The sequence below is a fragment of the Eurytemora carolleeae genome, unplaced genomic scaffold (assembly GCF_000591075.1).
Source record: "Eurytemora carolleeae unplaced genomic scaffold, Eaff_2.0 scaffold1497, whole genome shotgun sequence".
NCBI lineage: Eukaryota > Metazoa > Arthropoda > Copepoda > Calanoida > Temoridae > Eurytemora > Eurytemora carolleeae.
The window spans coordinates 30,438-41,360 of NW_019397391.1; positions in this window are offsets into that span (position 1 = coordinate 30,438).

Below are 10,923 nucleotides of genomic sequence, written 5' to 3' on the forward strand. Positions count from 1 at the left end.
TTCGGAAATTTTCGCATTTTTTGCGTAATTTTCGCAAATTTTTCGCGAAACAGATTGAAACGAAATTTCGAAAAAAATTCGCGAAAATTTTTGCATTTTCCGCGAGCGAACGAAATCGAAAAATGCAAAAATTTTAGCTGGAAATCCTACATATTTTACAATAAAGAAGTATTTTGTCGTTAAATTTCGGTGCCTTTGGCATTTTTTGATCCCAAAGAGTGCTCAGTTTTACTCATTAATTTCTCAATTTTATATAGCAACGCACACAGCACTGTGCCATAGCCCGGTTTTACAGTTTGGCGAGAGTCAATTTTTAACAGTTCATTTAAAATTATGGTTCTAATAAAAAGTTGGACAATTAAGTAATTGAGAACCTCTAACCATTAATTTTACCTATTTTAATCTGTGGTTAAAACCCAAATACGATTTTTAAAAATTTCTCTCATTTTTTAACATTGATATTACAAAGAAAAAGAAAATACTCAATCTCTAAATTACGACCCCCCCCCTACTTCCTGTTTCAGAATACCTCAAATCTAATGCCGCACCTTAATTTTTTCTTTGATCTCGTTGCTCTTAATGTAATTAATCTTTTCATTTTTGTGCAGTGGAGTGTACAATGCATCGTACAGCTTGTACCAGGAAGCAGATTTTATTTCAGAAGTCAGTATCTTTCTTATCAATCCTTTGTATATTGCTCTAGTTTGTTTTATTACCTAACCGGTGATTCTACTTCAAAACTCCTTTATGTCTTTTGAATTTAATACAATTAGTATTTTTAACAATGTTTCTGCAGTAATTGTCATTGTGGGTTATACCGGTGTTGTACAGGCGCGTAGTGGAGGGGGGTTCGGTACCCCTGTGCCCCACCTAGACATGCACCCCCTAGAGCCACAGGGAGGCTCTAATTCATTGAACAGTAAACTTGCATATATATTCAGATTTTTTACTTTTCTTATCAATCGACAATGTCACAATTTGTCCATTTTATTATATCCCAAATTATTTCTTGCACCTTAATCTTAATTACAATATTTTTTTCGCGGGGTTTCGTTTAAAATGATGATATGTAAATACATAAAGAAATGAATTTCACTAAATAAATCGTATCTCCAGGAAATAAAGGATAAATACGAATTACAATGAACAAAATTGTTACAGAAATTTTTATTTTTATTATAAAAATATTATAATTACATTTAACCTTTTAATTGAAAAAAACCCGTTAGTAATATATCATTTAAAGACATTTAACATTTTCCAATGTAAACCTAAATAAATTCAAGTTGTGCAATAAATATTTTGATTTAGCCATTTTTTTTTCAAACAACCAGCTTGCTAAATTAGAATGCTCTGAGGAACAACTGGCATTTTTTTTTCAAAAATGGGATATATATCAATTTTTTAATATTTTAATAAAAGGATATTTATGAACTATAAATGGTTTAAAAATATCAATATTTCGAAAATAATGTTTTCTAATTCAGTGTAAAAAATGTAATTATTCCTAGTAAAATAAATAAAATAGAACTACTTAAATAGTTTTGTTTTTATTTATATTTTAAGTAAGTGCTGCGATTTAATGAAATAGGCAAATTAGAAGTATAACCTCAAAAATACGGGATGTCCCTGTACTCAAAGAATGAGTTCACTACTTTTAAGTCTTATATAAACGTCTAATTCATTAACTCATAACTTTACAAGATAAAAGACGTCCGACCACAACTTGGAAAGCACAGGTCTTGCAGTATATCAACAAATCCTTAGTTCATTTTCAAAAAGATGATTGTTATGCCGTCGCTAATTCTCATGTTTATATGGACACCCTGTCCATTATCCCGTTGCAGTTTTGTATTTTGATTAAAATAAAAGTATCCTTCGAAATAAGTCCTTTAAGTTTTCATCTTATTTTATCAATTAGATGCTTAAGAAATAGCGTTTAGTTTAAAGCTGATTATAAGATTGTGAGGAAGTTAGAGAGTTCTGGATTTCGACTAAGCCACTGTCCAGGCCGGGTCACGTGAATACAGGCAGTGCATGAAGCGGCTTCTTTCATCTTGGTTTGAGGACATAAAAAACGGTTGAAGAGAGAACCGACCCACGGACCGGTCCGACATAATTCAAGTTCCCAACCGTTTATTCAACACTACTCAATCTTAAATACGAACCTTACTTTTCTTCTAATTTATACCGAGGTGGGCGGCAAAATATGTGTTTTTGATGTAATCTATAGTTGATTTATGATTATTCTATCAACAAATAAAATTAAAGATATTTTTAATGCATATCTTACAGGCCTGTAAACGAGTGTTTCTGTAGAAGGGGGTGCACCGAGTAAAACAAAGTAAATGAGGCATAGCGAGCCCCCCTACATAGAAAATATTAGATTTTTCAGTCTGAAGAACTAACACTTTTGCCAAAAATTTGTGAAATGGTACAAAGAATTACACTTTAAAGTCAATCTTTTTCCTTAATTAAATATATATAATTGAACCGTCATCAACTCGGCATTTTAAATGAAGGAAAATATTTGGAAACAAATTAATTTTCAACTAACAGTTACGACCTTGATATCTTGTGGAATTTTAGCCTCTTCAGGAGGAGGCGACAGGACCTTCTCACCCCCCTCACGGATAAAGATTCAGAGATTTCAGAATAGCTCCTCAATAGCACTTGCAAAGCAGAAAAAATATCTATCTTAAAAAAAAAATTTTGTTCCGAAATAAATTTACCACCCCCCTTCTGAGCGAGGGGGGAGCTAGATTTACCCTAACAATTAGATTTATCGTAATAATCCTGTATCCGCCCCTAAGCCTCTTTCAAATTTGTTAAATTAGTTTTTATAATTATAGTGAAATGAGTCTGTTGGTTGTTCATGTATAATTTAGCCAAATTATGAACGTTGTCTTTTTTCGAGCCTGTCTAGTAAATTGTTTTAGTTTTGTCTGTCAATTCGGGTTTATACAGGGTGTCCCAAAAAACATGGGAATTCAGTGACGAATTCGATATCGTCTTTTTAAATATTTCTTTGATTTAGTATAGTGATACCAACTGAGAAAGTTTTAATCTGTATGAGTTTCGTCTGCTATGTTTACATTTTGTTTGTTTATGTTTTGACTGCATACGGTTGTACTAAGTAAAACAAGAAAATTGCAGGATACAAACAGAGAAAACTTGTCCGTCTTCACTGTTCATCTTGCAGAGACATTATAGACACATCTTTACAGTCTTTTACGCTTTTCATAAAATAAACTCTAGCAAACATAATAATATTATGGCTTTTGAAATTAGGTATCACAATGCTAATTCATAGCAAAGACGATATACTATTCGTCACTGAATTCCCATGTTTTTTGGGACACCCTGTATTGTCCGTCTTGTTAATTTTGGTTGTCGTGTCTAATTTTGTTTGTTTTGACACGAACGATGAGCATAAGTCCTGTCAAAAACAAAATGTTGCAGAATAAACAAATTTATTCTGCCCCTCCCCACATCTCACTCCCTCTGTATTGGTTAAGAGAAATTAAATTTAGCCCAAAAAATAATATTAAATCCAAAAAGAAACCTTAAAGCTAAATTTGCTGTATCATTAAGCTTAGTGTTCCTGGTTCAACTAAAGATGTAATTTTCAATTTGTACAAAGAAAATTGGTAAATAAGACTAAAAATTTAAAAAATCACGGGGGGTACACCCCATCCCGATTTTACTCGGGGGGGTAATGGACTTCTGCCCCCCTCCCCAGACCCGCCTATATTCTCCTTTTCCTGCTATTTGGACTTTGCAGTCATCACTTTTTATGATGGCAAGTCGTGGTTTATTGTATATGTCACCAATTTAACCCCCTTCAAAACCCCTCCGCCCCCCTCACCCATTCACAGATCTGTCCCGCCCCATAAAATGGTGAAAAAGTTTAGAGTGGAAAAAGTGCGGTTCCTTTGGCTAAAATCGGTTGGAGTAACATGAGATCTTTTTATTTAAAGAAAATCATTTTAACCGAAAAGGAAAAACAAGAGGCCGGTACTAGATTGGCATAGGGACTAAGGAGGAGGGTATATGGATAACGAAGGGAACAGGATAGATTAGGGAGTAGGTGAGTGCATGTAAGAGTAAGGAAGAAGGAGAAGCGGGAAGAAAGAGTGATGAGGGAGGGCGTACGAGGGACGAGGGTACAAGATTTAAATGGAACTCTATAATGAGAGGCTTTGTTTTTCAGGTAGGTTTCAGCCCCCAACGGTGGCTAACCCCCCCCCCCCCCTTGTTGAGAAGATTTTTACCGTAGTAAGATGTAAATTTGTAATTTGTTATTTTTTAAAGCATTAAAATGTCAGAATTCGTGAAGATAATTCAATGTGGTACTTAGTTTTCAGAGAAAAATCCCTGTTTTAAGTTAATTTTAACAATTTAGGGGGGGGGGGCTGATCCCCAAAAAAATTTGCCCTTCGAGCACCAAATTTAAGCCCCCCCCCCCCCCGGACTAAATCCTTAATACGCCTATGAGTATTATTAAGAAGGAGAGTTTATTATAGTAAACTGTTGGATTGTGGATGGGACACGTTAAAAGATTTAGATATAAAAAGAAGAGCTTGAAATGTTTCGGAAAGGTAGAGTTAACATGAAACCCATGCGCGCATGTCGCGCATGGCAAGACCCGAAAGGTTTATGAAAGGGAAAGTTGAAATGTAGTCATAATTTTTGGATAGGAGTTTAAAAGAAGCTTATGAGAGGGAAGGGGGTTAGGAATGAAAGCATGAAGATAATCATTTTACTTCTGACGTTTGGGATAGGGAAAAATGAGGTTTAATGGTGCTTTGGGATAGGGTTGGGAAAAGAAGAGATTAAATCAAACTATACGAATGTATGTGACATGATGGTATAAACATTACTCTGTGCAAAATTAGTCTGAAAAAGAGCTGAATTTAACAAGTTTTAAGATTCAGAATTTACATTTAGTTAATACCGTACTCTTAAAATTTCGTCCCAACAGTTCTGGTACAACCCGTCCGCTAGCAAAGTCAACCAGGACAAGATCCACACGGCTTCAATTTCGTGAACTATCATCGCCAATAACGCTGTGCGCGATCTCATTAGCTGTCACTAGCTATTAATCGAGATCTAAATGCCTAACAGGGACACAAGCATTGCTATCGAGGCTCTAATTGGCACACAGGGACACAAGCAGTGGCTATCAAACAAGTCATTAATCGATCTATACCATATGTTTCACCAAGGGTGCAATTACTCTACACTGTAATCAAAGCGAAGTTCTGATTCTAACTCATGTATTTGAGGTTTATATGTTACAAGTTAAGTTAATAGATGTAATCAAATAGATTCTAGTACAATAGATGGCAACGTAGAATGTGTACACTCTCAGTACAGTTGTATTCTGTCGTCAAAAGTGTCAATTCAGTTTTTGTGTCCGACAAAATCATCAATAATAGTGATAATTTTAGAATAAAGTGCTTTTCTTACAATAAAATAAGTGCAATTTTATGTGTTCTTTAGTTTCTGTTTTTACACTATTTTATTTAATCTTGGAAAACATGTCAACTAAAGTGAGAAAATTTCGCTTTCCTTGTTATATTTGACACTTGTGACGTCGTGTATAATTGGTTAATTTCTCTGTTGCCACCTATTGTACTTGATAATCTATTTGGATGTAATTACAATTCCTACATCGTTATATACATCATATGATTAAGGCAATCATTTTACATATTACAGCACAGGTAGAAATAGTCGCAATTTAAGGTATACATGATTATATATATATCACATGATTGAGCTAACCATGCTACATATTCATTTGGAACGCAGTTCAAATGAATATTGATTTTTTTTACATAGAAGTTTACAAACATCGTATTACCCGATATTTATTACATACATAATAATCAAATCATTCTTTACAGAAAATTTATTACTTACAGTTTTGATTTAAAATCTTCATTTTTTCAATGCGAACATTTTCTTCAAAACTGTACAGTGTACATGTCTGTACAATTTCCTATACTGTGTAAACTCATCTAAATATGATATATTTTTCAGTTTTGAATCTACTGTACAGTTTACAATTTGCTGTACAGTTTACAATCTACTGTACAGTTTACAATCTGCTGTACAGTTTACAATCTGCTATACAGTTTACAATCTGCTGTACAGTTTACAATCTGCTGTACAGTTTACAATCTGCTGTACAGTTTACAATCTGCTGTACATTTTGCAATCTGCTGTACAGTTTACAATCATACTGTACATTTTACAATTTTGCGTACACGGTGTGTTCAAGTTACTTTTGCATTGTAATGTACAATGCATGAAAAAGTAATATTAACAAATTTCAAAGATAGTTTTTACTCACTCCTCAGCCAAGCAAATCCGTCTATGTAAATGCGTTGCTTGATATTTAGACCCGGGCGGCCTTTTTCAAGTTTATACCGACAAAGGGCGGCAGTGGCTTTAAACTGCCTAAATTACATTGATATCATGAACATAAGTTGAGAACAAGAATCCGTTAAAAAACTATATTGCCCGGGCCATGTTGAATTCTTAAATTGGAATCAATGGCAATAATCGGATAAAAATTATTGACATTATGTTTTTTATGTATTTATATTTATGTAAAAGGAACGGCCTGCAATTTGGATGATAAAGTAAAAGGTCAATATGATGTAAATATGATATAAATGTGCATTTCTTATAAATTTCATATATATATTACAAATACATATCATTACATTTAAATAAATCAGTTGAAGATTATAGATTCTTGTTCAACGTTCAGCAAATTAAAAAATATACATAATTTCCCCATTATTTGCTCATGTTAGTTATTTCTACACTTTTTGAGTTCTGTTCCTGGCTAATTTTATGATTTGACTTGAAACCTTTCTTTGATCAATTCAATAATGACGAAGATTTTGTTGTGTTTTTTGTTTAAAAATGGCTATGTCTGATAATTTCTGAATGTTTGCCTGTAGCAAAAATGCGCTAGTCACTTTTGAGAGTTAACCCATATTGAAAATAATCAGTTTTCAAACTTATAAACATTAATATAACTTTGATCCCGAAGTAGTTGCCTCCAGGCGCCCAACTAGACATTTGGTTAGACGGGAGCTAGGGGAAAAAATATTTCGCGCGAAGCGCGAAAAATTTTTTGGCCCTCCCCTAAACATTTTTAGGGGGGGGGCAAGAAAAATGTGTGTTATAATTAAACAATAAAAAACTAGCCTTACCAATCGGATATTCAGTTATAAGTCAACACATCTGATATAAAATGAAACAAGAAATCTATTCTGGTCAGGGGCGGATACAGGGGGGGGCAGGACTAGTTGCGCGCCTGGAACTTGCCTCATGTTGAAATATTCTTCTATATCGAGATCAAACAGTTCTAAATAAATAGGTTTATTCATGTGTATTTTAGTTCAGGATTGTAGTATGTTATTGCAAAATGTTAGATACTTTTATGGCATAAAACAATAACATGATTTAATCGTCTTTATTTCAAAATTTTTACATGCGTACAGTTACTAAAAGTGCACCAAAATTGAAATCTGAAACCCACGATGTCTTTTTGATGATGTCGAGTTTGGGAAAGGAAATATAAATAATTTTTTTGGGGAGGGGGGGGGGAATAAAAATTGAATCATACACTTCTTTGATTCATAAAGTACATAGTTTGTTACTTAATAAAAAGTTCCTTTCACGTCGCTTACAAACTTTTAAATCTAAATCAATGCAGTTACCCGTTCTTCAAGGTCAATACTTATATTGATATAATTTTCTGTGGATTAATTAATCTAGGAAATCATAATTGTTTTGTCGACTTCAAATACAAAAGCTTTGAATTTTATCAGACCCCCTCCCTATCGTTATTCGACCCTCCCCCCCCCCCTTCCTTTCCCTTCGTGCTAGCTTGAGTGTAACCAACTGAATTGCATTAGATACGGCGGCATCTTTGAAGTTTCGGCTTTTCTAGCTTTGATCTCAGCTATGAAGCAACGAACATTTGTATGTTTAAATGTGTATTTGTTGTGAGACTATATAGGAGTATTACGTATAAGTCTAAACTGAGTCAATTTGGAATAATAGACTTTTTGACAAATATATAATTTTATTTTGCTGTACGGAATTAAAATAAATAGCAATCATTTATTTCCTTTTGTGATGTAGAAACTAGAAATCCACGAGTGTTTTCTAGTTATGCCAAGTTTGCGGAATAACAAGTTTTAGATATAAAAAGAGCATGCATGGTAATTTAGAAATTCCTTTTAATATTAAAAACATCAAAGAAAACTAAATGCAAAACATCAAAGGATAAACTCCTTTAGGGAAAGGTAATGAGGGGGGGGGGGATAATATTTCAATGCTCTTTTTGAAACTTTTTAAATTGTTAATCCTTTCATTTTTTTTGTATATTCCCGATTTTTTAAATTCTTTCATAGCATACAGTAAATTGGAGCATGGTGGTATCATCTTAAATAATTTTTTATTTCAAAGGATTTTTTACTTCCGACTAGAGTGCTCCTCAGAAATGTACGATGCCTGGCATATTTAAAATTTTATTTTCCACAGACCACATATATATATATATATATATATATATTCAATATATTATAGTCCTATAAAGTTAACTGTATTTAGGCAAAACTTTGCCTCTGACAAAAGATAGTCCTGCGCGAAAAGGACATCGTTCGAATTATTAAACAGTTTTTGAGAAAGTACGATCAGTCCTAATCTTCAATCAGTGCTAAGGGTTATGGGGGCCAAGAAACTATATATTTTTTGATAGGGGCTAAGCCTGGAAAAGTGAAAACCAAGATTTCTATGGGGGGGGGGGGACAGGGGAGAAACAAGTTGGCATTGTCCCATCCTAAATTTATGAAAAGGTTTTGCAAAATAATTGGAGTATATATGTTTTGCAGTACAATTGTGTTTGTGCACTATGAAAAGCATGCCTGAAATCCAAAACAAATGTTCTAAATTTCCAGTTTAACCCTATCTCTGCTGGGGTACTTAAAAACCAGGATCTGCTGGAGGGGGGGGGGGTCAATTTGACCCCCCCCCTCTAAATCCCATGTTTAATGTCCAAGTATGACAAATGATAGATCATAGGAAAGCTCTTGAGCTCCACTTTTAGAATCTGCAAAAAAATTTGCAAATTTGCAAGAATTGAATTTTTATCGCAAAATCCAGTTATATAGTATTATATATGACTTTAAAATTCTTGAATCAAAATCCTCATTTTAAAATTCACTGTATTCAAATTATATTTTATCTTACTAAACTTGATTGCCAACTGAATCGGGCTTGTCCCAAACCCTACTGCTCCAAAACTAAAAGTATTCATTATTTTAATTTACTCCACTCTGTCTCTGTATTATAGAAAAATTTTGGAATTTTTTATATATTTTTATATTCTAGGTTGAACTTAATGTTCCAGAAAAAAAATTTAAATTTTTGTTACAAACCCATTCAGTTTTCCGCGAGTTTGATATTTTATAATATTTAGTATTTTCATACATAACTGCAGAAAACTCCATAGCAATACTGAAGTGTATTTAATGTTCTTACAAAGCAAATAGCTAGCTATAAATAAGTTATAAATCACTTATTCAGTAAAATGGGTCTGTTTACGTGCACGATTGTTATGCTTTATGTTTATTGGACTATTTAAAGTCATAGTTTTAGCCATGAAAGGATCAACTTCATATTCCTTCGAGTTTTCTGGTATCATTGCAATTTAATTTTACTTTCTGGAAAATTAAGGTAATTTAAAAAATTTGTTGACAAAAATTCTGAACATATTATATCCGTGAAATTTTGTCATTATACATAATCATTAAATGTGTTGAATACCCCTGGATTCCTCGTAAGAAAATAAATGAAAGGCTATGTTTGATTGGTCTGGATTACAGCTGATTCCGGCAAACACCGGGATAAACTGACCAATCACAGCGTCCATACTATCATACTAAAGTCATCTGAGGAGCCTTAAACCTTCCTGGAAGTTAAAAAGACGAAATGTATTTTAAACACCTGAGTATCGTGAAATACTATATAACATTGTTCAGCGAGATTCTGTTCGATGCTTGAATAATAAGAGTGAAGATTGATGAAGTTTTTTTTTCAGTGATATTCAATTTAACAAAATTTATCCTTTTTAAGTCCCATGAGCTGTAAATATTTAAAGCAGTTTAAGGTATATTCCTAGAGAACGATTTTTGGACCCCCCCCCCTCCTATCAATTTTGTACATAGATCTTAAATGTAAGACATGGATATACTTAACCATGTGGCCGCAGCGCTCGACCCCCTAGCCTGTCCTAGCCGCAGCACTAGGCCCAGAAAGTGTCCTAACTTAACCTAACATGTGGCCGCAGCGCTAGGCCCCCTAGCCTGTCCTAGCCGCAGCGCTCGGCCCAGAAAGTGTCTTGACCTAACCTAAATAAATACTAATTTAATTGAAAATCGTTGAAAGTTCATGTACAAAATTGATAGGAGAGGGGGGGGGGGGTCAAAAATCGTTCTCTAGGACAGACCCTTTCACCCAAAACTTTTTTCTATAATGTTTCTACCTGAAGAGCTCCGATAACAGCACTCTAGAACCTTTGATCGGTCTAATAAACGAACTATTTTCTTCTTTGTTCCTAACCCCATCTAACGGTTGAATCTAAAACAAAACAGGTAAAGCAAATGAATATTCGTCACATAAAATTCGCACTAATCTTTACGAATCAATTTCAATATAACATGACTCTCATATATTATTTCAAATTATTTCAAATTACCCTGAATTGCACTGTTTGATTTGAATTTTCCCAGTTCCCTCTCAATGCGTTGTTTATAATACTTTGCGGACGCGGCATTCTTAACTTCGTCTTCAAAAAACAATGTCGTCTTTGATATGGACTTAGCCTCATTT